Source organism: Callorhinus ursinus, unplaced genomic scaffold (genome assembly GCF_003265705.2).
Source record: "Callorhinus ursinus isolate GAN/ISIS: 27379988/994484 unplaced genomic scaffold, GSC_fseal_2.0 scaffold5, whole genome shotgun sequence".
NCBI lineage: Eukaryota > Metazoa > Chordata > Mammalia > Carnivora > Otariidae > Callorhinus > Callorhinus ursinus.
The window spans coordinates 14,146,644-14,159,563 of NW_027397067.1; positions in this window are offsets into that span (position 1 = coordinate 14,146,644).

Consider the following 12,920-nt stretch of genomic DNA (forward strand, 5'->3'; position numbering starts at 1 on the left):
CTCTCCCCTCCAGCAACCCTCAGTTTGTTTCCTGAGATTAAGAGTCTCTTATGGTTTGTCTAATCTAAGGCAGTTAGCAAAAGTCAGACAAATCCATAGTCTTCATATTTCCCATTGCCTCATATGGCTCAGGTGCTGGAGCCACAGCGCCACGTGATGCTTGCCTGCACCCGTCCCTCATCCCCGTCACCTCACATATGATTTAGTAATCGTGATGCAGGCACTCCAAGGCTTACGGCCCCCCATCTAATCAGAAACGGGGTGATGATCTGTGACCAGATTCCATCCTCAGTATGTTCTAGAATCACTTCCTGTACCTGTTTTAGTTTAAGTTACCCTGATAGGAAAGCCTATGTCAAGGATTAGAGAGCTCAACTGTGTTTTTTTGTTTTGTTTTTGGGGGGGGGGTTTCTTGTTTGTTTTGTTTGTTTGAGAGGTGATCCAAGGGGAATGAGGAAGCAGGGAAATTGAGACAGGAAAAGATGAAAAGCCAATATAAGGGCACATTATCGAGAAGGCTACTGAAATCAGCAGTAGCTCAATGTTGCCGTGACTGTTAGGAAGCCGAGAGAATGCCCCCAGAACCGTCCAGTGTTCCCTTCCCCTGATGGAGCGGCTACGTTTTCTGCGCTTCTAGACTGCACATGCGCATAGACTGAAAGGAGATCCCACAGAGCTGGACGAGATCTTACGAGAGAACGGCAAATTGTGCAATGTGCATGGTTTGTTGAGCTGGCAGCACAAAAGCAGGCTGAGAGCTTCCCTGGAACTGCCCACCAAAGTCGAAACCGAAAGAAACTGTCGTGAGGGAGCCTGTGACACATCCGCTACACGTGGTGTTCCGGGGAGGGGTAATCTCATCACCCGACCTAACTTACACCCTCCCCATGTTGAAGCTCATCCTGCTGCCCGCTCTGCCCAGATGCCACCCCAGCAATGGCGTGGCCGCGTTATTAGTGTTTGGAGAGCAGCCCCAGATCCCCAGCGTATTCTCCTGCACTCCCGGGGACTGCCCTGCAGAGGACACTGGCTTGCATGTTCAAAGGGCTTGCAGGTTTTCTTGCAAATTGTGCAAAAAGCATCCTTTGGAGGAGACACTCATTTCCCACCACTCCTTACATCGCACGTCAAGGTCTGGCCACACTGAACTTGAAATCCTTCCCCAAAGACAGGAGGAGGGGGTGGGGGTGGTTAGCACCGGGCTTGAGGGTGATAGACCTGGTTTTAGATCCTGGCCCCTAACCAACGGTACGTTCTTTGTCAAGTTAAACAAACTGCCTATGCTTTTGTTTCCTCAACCTGAACCAGAGGAAATTACCTCTTTCAGAGGCTTATCTGAAGGATTACATTCTTTCCACATGAGGCATAGGTGGCCTGCTCTCCTGGCCCTGCCCTGCTCCCACACTGATGGGGGCAGGAGGGGAAACAGGGGCCTCAGCATGCCTACTGAGCCCTCAGAAGTGTAGCAGCTGAAGGCTGTCAGTCTTCCGCTTCTCAGGAGGTTCTCTAGAAGGGGAGCATCTCCACGGTTGTCACAAGCCTATCTCTTCAAAGCAGTACTATCCCATTTTGCATCTTTGAGCACATATTATTTCTGGCTCAAATTCTCTCAATAGCTTAGAGTAACATTTGTCAATCCCAGCAGACTGGGACTCATTCCGAGCGAAGTGTGTAGGCCTACACATCTAGACCCCATGTGAAGTCCCAGATGATCTGAACAGAGCTTAATCTGCAAGGACATTTTGAGTCAGGCAGGAAGAGATGATTGTTCCGATATTCAGCCCTCATTATTTCTCCCATGAATGACATTTGGCCCCGCTCGTTGTTCAGTCTTGCCCTGCCCCAGATGTGTAGAATTTTTAAATGAATAGTTAGCTAAGTTTGGGGTGTGCTGAATGTTGATCTCTTCTGAGCTGTTGATTGCAGATGTTTTTGCTGCATCATTGGGCTTTGGCTTCTAACCAAGTCCAGGCATTTCAGGCAATGCCTTTGACTTATCTGGAGCTTTCTGTCTCATTCAGTGAATCGCTCCTTCATTTTTCCACCCCCTGCACATTTCTTGTTAAGAGATGTTCATGTTAGCTGCAGTTGGCAGGTTGAGTGGAGAGCCTCAGACTGCTCTTTTAACAGAGAGCTTTGTCTCTGTCCTGTGGTTTATCAAACAGCTTCACTGGCACTATAATGAGTTTGCCAAGTTCATCTTTTGTCTCTATTGATGAGCATTTGGCTGCAATTTTTTTTTTTCCAGGAGGGAATCTTTCTCTATCTACAGATCAATTTGGACTTGACGTTTAAAGCTAAGACTTCCTTCTATTTCTGAGCAGTTTTGTTGATATCACTTTCTACAGTCTGTCAGTTCCAATGCTATTTAGTATCTTTCCTAATTTAGTGTTAAGAGCATTGCGGAAAATATAAACAACCTGGCACTTTTGAGACTTGACACTTCAGTATTAGTTGCAATTTACTTGGTTTTTTTCTTTTTGATAAACAGGGACACAGAGACGTTTTATCTTTTCAACATCCTATACCATGGCAAATTGAATGCTATGAATTTTCTCTCTCAGGTGGAGTGACATAGTTAACTAATTTTCAATTTTGGGGGTGAGGATGCACAAATGACTCTTGATGTTATCTCCCGAAAGAGAGCTGAGAGGGGCAGCTTCGATCTGATGGGGAGATCAAGCTCTCAGGGTCTGAGAATTTCTGTGGGTAACTACTGCTTCCTAAGAGATCATCCAGACCCAGGCAGCTGGAGACTCAGAGCTGAAGTCACTGGTTAAAACCTGTTCAGCTCTGAAAAGAATACTTCCTCCTTTGACCACCGCCTCCGTTCTTACTACAATCATTATTTAAGGATATAAGTGCTTTGCAAACAGCAGTTCATTGTTTTTCAAATCAATTTGTGAGGTAGAAAAGGAAATGGAAGCTTAAAGGCATAATCTTTATCAGGTCTGAGATGGTGATTTAAAGCAATCATCGATGCCCTTCTACTTTCATGAACGTAGTTTGATCATTCTACGTAATGTTTGCTGTCACCTTTCTTTTTCTACACCGTCTTATTTTTAATTAGGTTCCAACTGTGGCATTCCGAATCAAAGAGTAGTGTATCACTGACAAAAATACATGGATAATAAGTCACACATTACAGACCGTCTTCCATTGTGTGCACACTTTTCTTCTGCTGCCTTTTTTATTCTCTTTATTTACGGCAAGAGAAAAGAGCTTTTTGTCTTTTTCCTTCGGACACATTTTCTATGTGTTGTGTTACATGTCCTGCCTTGTTCTTCCGGGGACAATGCCTGCTGCTTCGGATCTTTGTTTCTTGCCTTCCATCAGGGTGGCCACTTAGCACACTGTTTCAGGATGGGAGGAAACACAAAGGCAGTGTTCTCCTCTCCTTGACCTTGAGGTCTGATATGTAAGGGGGCTTCTTGCACTATGTCCCCCACATGACAATGAGAACACTCCGAATGCCTCGGAACCACTCGCAGTTCAATTCCCTGAAGTGAAAATTTATGGAAAGTAGTGCCATGGAGTTATAGGGACACACTTTTTATGATTATTATTATTGATTGAATAGGTTTCAATCCCATTCTAAACCTGGTATCCAGGGTCCACAGTGAGGATGGAGAAGGTTCCTGTGACCTTGGACGCAGCTATTTGTTTTCTTATTATTTGTCCTTGAAGTATAAGTGGTGAGAAGACTGTTCTAACTCTTTTATAGACACTGAAGTGGATTTTAATTTTCATTGGTGGTTTAACTTCCTAAAAGTTATAATTTGGGGGATTAATCCTCTTTAGATTACATTCTCAATGCCCTAGAGTTTAAAGTGGAGTCAAATTCGAATGGCATACACCAAATTCTGACGTCTCAGACAAACAGCTTCAGGGAAAGCATTTTCAGGCTGGAGGCTTTTATAAAAACATTCCAGAAGAAGAGAGGAAATAATCAGAATTTATTTATGGGCCTTTATTTTTTACTCTTCCTTCCAGTTTGATATAAAGTAACTTTTTTTGTAAGATCAAAAACAAAGATTGCAGTACTTTGGGGAAGACAATCATTCCATGATATAATCCCTTTCAGTAGAAGAACACACTGGATTGTAACAATCCAGAAATAATAACTGATGTCCCACAATATCCCCAAAGAGGAAACTTAGTGTGACTGGATTCTCCTACCTGACACATTACACTAAGGAGAATATCTGTGTGCCAGGGGCCACATGTGGTCTGTCAGCAGGGGTTTCAGGGAGTTCAAGGTCGAACAGTAATAGCCGCAGCACAGGAGAAAATGAGCATGGGGTGGGCTGGAAGTGCCTGCCCATGGAATGGTCATCCCGGTCTGCAACTGCCTCGGAAGCCGTTGACCAAGCTAACGGTTGTGGGGAGGAGTAGGTCCCTGCCCTGGGTGACCTGTTTAGAGAAGAAAGTCCTGGGGGATAGAAAAGAGCCTGATTGGATGGACTGGTGAAAAGCTCACAGAGAAGCCAAAATGGAGAAAGTGGCTCTGAGGCTCCATTGTCTTTGCTGCTGCTGGTCTGGGACCTGAGACCCCGCTGTGATTTTAGGATGAAGTCAGCCCAATTCCCAGGGCTCCATATGTTAGCGCTTTTGCCAGTGGTCCTGAAAAAAAAAAAAAAAGGAGCTGTGAATTCAACAAGATGAAGAGAGAGGCTCACCTCTCAAATGCCCCATCTCTCTGCCATGTAATGCACCCGTGCCGAAATCTCAGCATAGCTGATAAATCACCTTCCCTACCTCCACAACCGTGCACGACTCTACCCCTGCTATTCTCATTACATGGAGATGGAGAATAAGTGAGAAAACACCAGGAGGTTTCATCCTGGGCAAGGAAAGGAAAGGTGGGCAGTAGTGCAGAGAAGTGGCTGTGACCTTGAAAGTAACGAGAGGCCATGACGTTTCCTGCTACCAGGCTTACATGAGCCTTTCCAGCAGGATGTGTGTATTGGTTGTATTTTTAGGCGCTTCTGGATATTCTGTATATTTCTGTATATTGTAAGATGTTCCGGCATCTTAAAAACCTTTGTGGCTGGGGAGAGACTGCACCTCCTGAAGCTCCAGGGTCTAGGCCAAAGCGTGCTTTTATATGCAAACTAACCAATCCAGAGCCCCACCTCCTCTCTCTGGTTGGTGCACCCCAGGAGGCAATATGCCTCTGCTTGATCACACTGGGACCAGGTCCTGGGCAATTAGGGACCACCCCTAAAGCTAAGGAACCTACCGGAAATTATTCAAACAACTAGTCCTAAACTGTTTACCCCACCCTGCCTTGCCTTTCCCCTAGAACTCCCAATAAAGGGTCCAACCCTAGCTTCCCCTTCTCCTGCTTTCTGCCTCCTCACCACCCTTCATCTTCCCCACATGGTCCCTCATGCTATGCCTGTACCTGTGAGCATAAAAACCTTAGTTTCCCCAAATCTCTCCCGTGTGTCCTGTGTCGGGCCACACCCGGATGATCATCACATAAAAGAACACAGAACAGAATGAAATGTTTTTTTTTGTTTTTTGTTTTTTTTTTAAAGATTCCATTCACTTATTTGAGAGAGAGAGAGAATGAGAGATAGAAAGCACGAGAGGGAAGAGGGTCAGAGGGAGAAGCAGACCCCCCGCCGAGCAGGAAGCCCGATGCGGGACTCGATCCCGGGACTCCAGGACCACGACCCGAGCCGAAGGCAGTCGCCCAACCAACTGAGCCACCCAGGCGCCCCAGAATGAAATGTTTTAAATGTTCTCTGAACTATTGAGAAATATCCCGAGATTCAGTGACAAGGGATACAAAAGTGGCTTTTCTTTTAGTAGGATTTCTTGACTATCCTTTACACTTTATTGGACTCCGAAACAGGCACTGTACTTGGCCCTGGGGGGGATATAAAGATGGAGCGGTCGTAGGAGAAGGTTGTCTGGGAAAAGGGATTCTTGTTTAGATCCTTGTTTTTGTCACTATGTACTTTACTTTTTTAACCGGTTGTATTGACAGAATGTCCAAGTCGGGAGGCTGTATGTATGAATTTCCAGGAAAAAGTCAAGCATTTTGAGGAAGTTCCTTGAAGAAACAATTTCTCAAGCTAAAGTTTTCAGAGCTGATGGTGCTTGGCTGGTAAAACTGGGTGCAGAATAAAGTGCTTTTAAAATGCTGTATTCTCATTGGACATAAAGCTTAAGAAATTTCAGATTTTTCATTACAGATCATTTCTTTAGATTTTACTCTACTCCTGTAGAAAATACTCAACTTAATAAAGAAAAAATAATTATTATTCTCATCTCTACACAATAATTTTTTCACTTTCTATTGTACATTCTGATTAATGTTTGCACAGTTAAAAAGAGAGAGAGAGAGAGAAGGAAAAAAAAAAAAAAACAACCCAGGAATTGCCAACCCTATTATACGGAAAAGCATTAGCAAAAACACCCTCCATCATTGAGTCCCTAGTAGTGTCAAAGGCATCTATTATTGATCTTGTAATTTTTAGAACATGTAATACATACCAAGTATGAGATTGTTTTCTTATTACGTGATTCATGAAAATGACTCTTATTGCTTTATGGTCCCCTTGTATACATAAAAAGTAAGGAAATAAGTCTTTTCTCACGCCGTCTCCAAGGAAAGTGCTTTGTGAACTGCCTGGGCTGGGTGGGGTGCACATTGCTGCTTTAGCCAAACTCATGTTGTAAAGAACACAGGATGTGTGTGCCATCTGGATAGGGAGATGGTGCACAGCCTGGCTAAACAACTCCTTCATTTAATTCTTTCCTTTTCATCTGTCTGTAACACAATAAAGGAAATTAAAATCAGTGATCGATTGTGTTGGAGTGCATTATCATCAGGACTGAATACGTAAGCAGTGCACCCAAATGAGAAGCTGTTTAATCACATTCTTTTTTTCCATCTATCTAACTCGGTGTATCAGTTATTTATTTAACAGTTATTTTATTCAAAAGAGGAAAAGAAATTCATTAATTCCATTTGAGTGTTTCTCCTGTGTTAATATGTTCTATTTTCCTTGATGAATTTATTCTTAGGAAAATATACAAAAATTTTTATTTATTAAGGGAAAATCATTAGCATTTAACCCCTTTGATAACACTACTATTTCAGTTTTCCCCTTTAACTATTTGTTATTAGTTTATTTATTTTAGTTCATAAAGGTTGTGGGTATAAATTCTGACATTTCAACAGGAAAATTAATTTTCTTCATTAGAAATGGCATAGGGGTGCTAGTCCTTTTATCGAGTCAGATTATTTTAGTACATTAGATTCCATTGGGGAATTAGTTTGATACTCCTAAAATGGGGTGGAGGGAAGTGATCCAAAACCCTCTAATGATCATATTTCCTTCCAAAATAAGCTTATGCTCTAGAATAATTGGCTGATGTATTGCCTATTATTTGGTTAATTAATCATGTGCTCACAAAGACGTTCTGTATTTCTAAATGGGTTAGGGTACCAACAGTGACTAAAATGAGCTGGTGTTATACAGTGGTTGAACTTACAAAATGCAAGGTGAATCTGTACGAAAATCCGAGATTGTTTTAAAAAAAATGTTCTTCTCTCCCCTCCTTTTAAAGTATTCGACTTGATAATTGAAACAGTATTCATTTACTTGATTAACAAGTATATATAGTGATCAGTCTTAGAGAAGGGAACACCCCAGCTTCAGTGGTTGCAGTCCCTTTAAGGTGGATTGTGGTTGTCCATGGTAGGTAGTTTTATACTGAGGAAGCAGCATTTCCCAAAATCCACACAACTGTCACGTTTCCAACCATCTACCTAATCGCTTTGTTTAAAAAGAAGGTCCTGTGATAAGAAGCAGCATTGTGGATTTGGGTTAGGACTCAAGTATGTTACACTATCCTGAGTCATAGCAGAGACTGTTATAAATGTTACATCTTTAAAATAATGATTTCTAACTGGTTACTGTTGTTTTATAACAACTTCATTGATTTTTTTTTTACTTCGATTTTATATATAAAAAATTTGTTGGGGGACGCCTAGGTGGCTCAATCGGTTGGGCGTCTGCTTTCAGCTCAGGTCATGATCCCAGGGTCCTGGAATTGAGTCCCACATCGGGCTCCCTGCTCAGCCTGCTTCTCCCTCTCCCTGTCGCTCCCCCTGCTTGCGCGCGCTCTCTCTCTCTCTCTCTGACAAATAAATAAATAAAATCTTAAAAACAAAAACTTTGTTGATTTGAATAGTGTTAACTACAGATTAAAATTCCCTTTGGGGAATTTTAATATTTCCAAACAATAATAATTTGTGTCTTTTTCTGTTTTTATGACATTTCTCTGTCCTGTGTTACTGCAGGGGCCAGGATCTCCAGGACAGTGATAAACACAGGCGGTGCCATCAGATGGTCTTTCCTTTTCCTAGCTTTGTAGAAAATATTATGTTTCAACATTAACCATGATAGCTTTGACGGTTTTGTTAGAGATAAACATGTAAGATTAAAAAAGTTGTCTTTGGGCGCCTGGGTGGCTCAGTTGGTTAGGCGACTGCCTTCGGCTCAGGTCATGGTCCTGGAGTCCCAGGATCGAGTCCCACGTCAGGCTCCCTGCTCGGCGGGGAGTCTGCTTCTCCCTCTGACCCTCCTCCCTCTCATGCTCTCTGTCTCTCATTCTCTCTCTCGCAAAAAAAAAAAAATCTTAAAAAGTTGTCTTCTATTCCTACTTTGGTATGAAGCTTTTAATATACATAGATATTGGATTTCTCCTATATTTTTTCTTGCATCTTCTGAGATGATCCTATGGTTTCCCTCCTTCAATCTGTTAATGTGGTAAATGACATTAAAAGACTTTCTATTGTTAAAGTATTCCTGTATTACTAGATACAAGCAATGCCATTATTCTGTATTACTGAGATATCTATCTATCTATCCATCCATCTAGCCACACACACGCACACGCGCATTTGTGAGCATACACACCCGTCAACTTAGTTTTCTCACATTTTCAGGAGCATTTTGCATCTATACTCTTGAGGAAGTTGGCATAGCATCTCTGTGTCATCTGCCTAGGGGAAAACGGACTGAAAACCACACAGCTAGAGAGGGCAGGGACTCTCTTTCTGCTCCCAGTGTCTGAAGCTTTCCCCAGTGGTAGCTGCAGGCATAGAAATGGGCAGTGGCAACCGTTCCAGAAGTACCAACAACATCGCTTTCAGCCACTTCAGTGCTGCGGAGTCCCCCACGGAGGAGGCTACAGGGGCAGCAATGGGGATAATTGAGGAAGTAATCACAATATTTGCTGCAGCTGGAGCCACTGATGTGAGAGTCCTCATGGTGGCGGTGCCAAGGACAGCAGTAATGGCCCGTCCCCAGAAGTGTAACTTTCCTAGGCTCCTGCTTCAGAAGCTGGACTTGGACATCTGAAGCCTTGAGGCACCTGCCACTGACCTAGGGATGACGTTATCACTCTCCCAACTTAGAAGAAGCAGAGATTTCTTGTCATTATGAATTTTTGAACAACCTGACCTTTTCATCTTTTGCTCCAGACACCCTTGTGTCTTGATTTCTCTATGAAATGTGATAAATATGACTCATATGTTAGCCTGCACAGTGTTTAAATTTTTATTTAATTGCAACTGTCGAAAAATTGGGAGAGGTCACATAAAGATCCAGTTTTCAGCCTTCTCTTGACAGTCTTCAAGAGCAGGCAGTGCTGATCCAGCTCCCTGCAAGGCAACAATTGGATGATGCTGAGTAATGGCCGCCCTTTAAATAAGACTGTCCTCCCCAGTTCACCAACTTCCCCATCCAGACTGCTTCCGTATCATACCTCCCGCCGGTCCTGCACACATTTATACTTGCCACACCACTGTAAACGGTCAACAAGCAACAAGAATTCCAGGAATATTATTCATTTTCTTCACTTACAAAGCAAGCTGTATTTTATAAGTTACATAAATTACATAAATTGGCTTAAACTTGAGTTGTAACATTTAGAGCCACCTGTAGCTATTAAATGACAAGTAGTTAGAGTAATCACACCAATGTCATTTTAAAATTAACTGGTAGCAGCGGGGTTTTTGTTGTCGTTGGTGTTTTCTGTTTTGTTTTGTTTGCTCTTTGTTTTAAGCTTTAAGTAAAAAATGACATAATTTGTGCCAGGTACTCAACTCTTTTTGGCTTTGGATTTTTTTTTTCTTTCCATGTCTATGAATCCTTTGAAGTCAACGAGGGCTGACTGCAAGAGGACTCTTTGTGCAATCCAATCAGGCTAATTTCAATTTTAAGTGCAGGAGACAGGCATGCTTTTCATCGTCTCCTTTGTGTAGCTATGATGGATTGGCTAGTGTTGAGTTAGTAAGATTTCCAGGAAAGGACAGTACAAATGCTGTCCTAAGCAGCCTGTTAATAAATAGACCTCAAGTCTTAAAATCTTCCACTTGCTATTTTATTTTAAGAGTGGAGTAAATGTTCACTAAAGCACAGAATACATTTCACTTTGCAGTTTCATCTGAAAAGCTACCAGTATTTACATTCCTACATGATTCTAATAAGAAGTGCAAGTAAGGAATCCCTTTCTAAAATAATTTACAGATTTGTAAGAGCAAGAACTGGTAAGAGAAAGGAGTTTCATGTTAATTTAAATATACTGTCTAAACATATTCTTTTTTTCTTACTTATTTAGAAATATTTTCTAGAAATCTCTTTTTCATGGATTATTGGTAGACTACAATGAGATAAACTCTTAGATAATGAATTAAAATTATATTTAAATTATTATCGTGTGTGTGTTGTTAAGGGTAAAAAATCAAATCATAATTCGACAAGAAGCATGAGCTATATTAAACTTAGGGAATAGTTAAGTGTTTCCTAATGATTTTCTCTACTTTTTATTGCTTGAATTATTCCAAAAGAAAGAGCAAAACAAAAGTATAAAATAATGAACAACAAAAAAAGGAAAACAAAAATCAACTATGTAACCAAATTCAACATCATTTTCAATTAAAATCAAGAGAATTAAAAAAAAAACGGTACTAATCAAAATAATACCTACCTCTTACTGCACATTCACTAGGGGTCTGGGGCAGTTCTAATGGCTTCATGTTAGTTTACTCATATAATCCTCATAATAGTTCTGTGTTAAATACCTTTATTATGATTTTCACTTTACAGAAAAGGAAATGAAATAATCTGTTTCTCAACTCCATGGAGCTAATCCCTGGTAGAGCAGGATCTGGGCCCAGGCAATAGGAGTCTGGAGGTTTTACCAGAACACATTGCTGGCTCTCTTTTGCCACGCATATATGTTCACATATTTATTCACAATCACACTTTGCTAATGCTTTCTCCATTAGACACGGACATTAAACACATCTTTAAGTATCTCAGGGTACATTAATTCTGTCTAATTCTAACCGAATCTGTTTCTCACCCTCCCCCCAAGCCAACTTCAGTTTGATTGAAGTACTCTAGGAACTTTGAGGCTAGAAGGAGGAGTATGGCGAAGCTTGAGTAGGGGAGGAGCAGTTAGATAAGACTTCATAGAGCAGTGGACATTTAGTAAAGTTACAGGATATAAAATCAATGTAGAGAAATCTGTTGCATTTCTATACATTCATATTGACACAGCACAAAGAGAAATTAAGAAGACAATCCCATTTAAACTGCACCAAAAATAATAAGATGTCTAAGAATAAACTTAACCAGAGAGGTGAAAGACCTATACTCTGAACACTATAGAACATTGATGGAAGAAATTGAAGGCAACACAAAGAAATGGAAAGACATTCCATGCTCATGGGTTGAAAGAATAAATATGGTTAAAATGTCCATACTACTCAAAGCAATCTATAGATTTAACACAATGCCTATCAAAATACCAAAAGCATTTTTCACAGAACTAGAACAAACAATCCTAAAATTTGTACGGAACCACAAAACATCCCAAACAGCCAAAGCAATCTTGAGAAAGAGAAACGAAATGGGGGTATCATAATTCAGACTTCAAGTTATATTACAAAGCTGTAATCATCAAGGCAGTATGGTACTGGCACAAGACAGACACATAGGTCAATGGAGCAGAATAGAAAACCAGAATTAAGCCCACAATTATATGGTCAATTAATTTTCAACAAAGGAGGAAAGAATATACAGTGGGAAAAAGTCAGTCTCTAACAAATGGTGTTGGGAAAACTGGACAGCTACATGCAAAAGAGTGAAACGGGACCACTTTCTTACACCATACACAAAAATAAACCCAAAATGAGGAAAAGACCTAAATGTGAAACCTAAAACCATAAAAATCCTAGAAGAGAACACAGGCAGTAATGTCTCTGACATTGGCCATAGCACCATTTTTTCTAGATACATCTCCTGAGGCAGGGGGAATAAAAGCAAAAATAAAGGATTGGGACTATATCAAAATAAAAAGCTGCACAGAGAAGGAAACAATCAACAAAACTAAAAGGCAACCTATTGAATGGGAGAAGATATTTGCAAATGATATCGCCAATAAAGGGTTAGTCTCCAAAATATATAAAAAAATGCTATTACTTAACACCCAAAACACGCAAAAACAAATAATCCAATTAAAAATGGGCAGAATACATGAACTGACATTTTTCCACACTTGATCTTAGCCAAAAGGCTGAGAAGCGATGAGTTGACATTCTTCCAAAGAAGACATCCAGATCGCCAACAGACACATGAGAAGATGCTCAACATCACTCATTATCAGAGAAATACAAATCAAACCACAATGAGATATCACCTCACACCAATTAGAATGGCTAAAATCAAAAATACAAGAAACAACAAGTATTGGTAACGATGTGGAGAAAAGGAATCTTTTTGCACTGTTGGTGGAAATGTAAACTGGTGCAGCCCCTGTGGAAAACGGTATGGATTTTTCTTAAAAAGTTAAAAATAGAACTACCCTGCGATCTAGGAATTGCACCA